The 3,060-nt window shown below is 40.8% G+C and overlaps 1 pseudogene; it reads right to left on the bottom strand.

Moving 5' to 3' along the window:
- Positions 1-886: 886 nt before the first annotated feature.
- On the bottom strand, positions 887-2,638 carry LOC131365112 (uncharacterized; annotated as a pseudogene).
- Positions 2,639-3,060: the final 422 nt, after the last annotated feature.

The raw sequence follows: 3,060 nt of genomic DNA, 5'->3' as shown, positions 1-3,060 counted from the left end.
AACCTTAACGGGGTCAATCATTCATTTCACTCGGCTCAAGATGCCCAGGCATATCTGAATGGACTGGATTAATATACACTATATTGCCAAAAGTATTCGCTCACCTGCCTTGACTCGCATATGAACTTAAGTGACATCCCATTCCTAATCCATTAGGGTTCAATATGACGTCGGTCCACCCTTTGCAGCTATAACAGCTTCAACTGTTCTGGGAAGGCTGTCCACAAGGTTTAGGAGTGTGTTTATGGGAATTTTTGACCATTCTTCCAGAAGCACATTTGTGAGGTCACACACTGATGTTGGACGAGAAGGCCTGGCTCTCAGTCTCCGTTCTAATTCATCCCAAAGGTGTTCTACTGGGTTGAGGTCAGGACTCTGTGCAGGCCAGTCAAGTTCATCCACACCAGACTCTGTCATCCATGTCTTTATGGACCTTGCTTTGTGCACTGGTGCACAGTCATGTTGGAAGAGGAAGGGGCCAGCTCCAAACTGTTCCCACAAAGTTGGGAGCATGGAATTGTCCAAAATGTCTTGGTATGCTGAAGCATTCAGAGTTCCTTTCACTGGAACTATGGGGCCAAGCCCAGCTCCTGAATGAAGAGAAATGTACATTATAAATGTACATTATAAAAGAATGTACATTCTTGGTGAGATCCAGAAAATAGTTCCACCATTGACTCCTTGAAGAGGGGGAGGTACACAGGAATGTGAATTGTTTTATGACACACTTCCCAAAACCCCCCAAAGTCCCCAAAGTTTCTGTTTTTGCTTGAAGATATAAATTCATCACAGTCAATATTAATAATTTGGCCTGCCACATTACAATCCTCCCCTGGCCCCTTGGGACATTTTCAAAATAATTCCCAAGGGGACATTGCTGGGAATCTTACTGTAGCAGTCTCTGAATAGCTGCCACCTATAAGGGGCTAAGCGTGAAAACAGTGTTGGCAGATGTTCGTAAGGAGCGAAGCATAAATCTGAAATAATAGCACTGAAGTGTAGACAATATGAGAACAAATCCACTGGTAATCACACAGACACAGAACTTGAACTTGACAAGATCTCTGCTGTTCCCTTGGCCAGGTTTGCTTCCACCTGAGCCTGGTTCAGATGATACTCAGTCTGTAGTATAGTTTGTTGTACCAAATATCTTGTGTCCTTTAGAGCTTTTGTGCTATGTTCAAAGAAAGTGTCTTCCCACCATGGGGAAACATCTGTGTCCTGTGGTATCCTGCCCAAGATATTTATCTGACTGATTGAGAAATCCTCTGTAACCTCCAAGCAGAAGGTATGGTTTGCAGGGCAGTTCAGACCACCATAGGTGAAGGAATTCATTTCACTGACGAAACACCACTGTGTGTGAGATACTTGAATTGCATCAGCATGACCATGCAATGACTGAACACTGATAAGCTTAGTATCATTGGAAGAGAAGGGTTGTAGTAAAGTATTACATGTACAAATAACATAACTGGAAGTTTCATGACAACAGGTGCGAGTGGTAAACAAGGTCTCATCCCCTTTTAAAGTCATATGTCCTGTTAGGTTGTCCCATTTAATGATCTGATCCTTCACTACTACACCTATAGAACATATAGTTGTGGAGTTCAAAAATACTTGCTCTGGATGTATAAAAGGAAAATTGGCAAAAAACCCAATGCAGCTGGTGCACTCATTCCCAGTGTATAACATCAGTGTAGACAGTAATTCAGAGTATTTAATATCTTTCATTTTTTCTGATGCATACCATCTGTGCAAGTCTAAAATTTCTATAAGATCATTTAAAGCATGCCTAGGTGTCTTGAGAAGACAAAGGTCTAAAATTTCTTGTCTTGCAGCAGTAAATAAATCCTGTGCATATGATCTGCAGGCTATGCCGGTGTGTCTCCTGAAATGTTTACTACTGTGGGATGTGTGGAACCTGCTTTACAGCAAATTTTGGTTGTGCAATTTGGTTCCGGTGATAAACCGGGAGGCCATGTGACTACTTCCCTAGGTGGTATTGTGCTGTACGATGTGAATGACCTCTTTCAATATTTCTACACCCATCTCCCACATTTCAGGGTGTGTGTAAGAGGCCCCAAGCCTGCTGGAGAAATTTCTGGATCAATGGGCAGTTTCATTACCCTTCCAGTCATAAGCTCGTATGGGCTAACACATGTAGCTTTAGATGGGGTTGCTCACAATACAGTCAAATGCATCAATCCACTTGTTTTGGTGCTGAATTATCTGTTTAGCAATGTTTTCTTTGATGGTATGATTAGCACACGTTACAGAACTCTGTGGTCTGTATGGTATATGGTATGTATATTTTTGTTTTGCTTTAGTCTGGATTCTATTTTAGAGGCCCATTCCACTAGTGCCCTCTATTTTAGAAGCCCTTCCTGGTCCCTCTGTACATCTTCTATCCCTGAGTGTTCTTTGTAAGACAACCACAATCGGTCTGCATACACTTCAAATGTCTCTTTCCCTATTTGCTTTATATCCAATATTTCATTCCACTATGCATGTGTTGGTCCTCTTAACTCCAAAAACGCTGCTTTCAATCGTTCATACATTTCTATATATCTATCTCTTTCTTTCTTAATTATAAATTCTCCAGATCTCAGATTTTCAGGCATTTTTGATTTTACCTCATTTGGGATGGTTAAGAGAGCTATGCTTGCAGCATTAAATTATTCCAGTAGGGCTGAAATGGGCCTTTTAGTCTCTAGTTAACCGCCGTCTGTAGAGTACCAGACCAAAAGTTGGTCATTAGCCCATGTTAATTCTATTTTTACTGAGTACAACTGAAAAAAAGCGGATTGATTTGTAATGAAAGGGAATCCATTGTCTCCTTATCTACACTGCCACTAATATAGTATACTCTGATTTGGAAATTAGACCTGTTCACCAATCGCACCGTAACCTTTAGAATGACATTAAATATCAATAACATCATAGAGTAAGTATATCATCAATTTTTTTCAGTATTCCTTGAGATTAGAACCTGAAGGGTAAAAGAATGTACATTCTTAGTGAGATCCAGAAAATAGTTCCACCACTGACTCGTTGAAGACG

Source organism: Hemibagrus wyckioides, linkage group LG14 (assembly GCF_019097595.1).
Source record: "Hemibagrus wyckioides isolate EC202008001 linkage group LG14, SWU_Hwy_1.0, whole genome shotgun sequence".
NCBI classification, from domain to species: Eukaryota; Metazoa; Chordata; class Actinopteri; order Siluriformes; family Bagridae; genus Hemibagrus; species Hemibagrus wyckioides.
The sequence above is the reverse complement of the archived record's forward strand: the minus strand, read 5'-3'. Positions and strand labels throughout refer to the sequence as shown.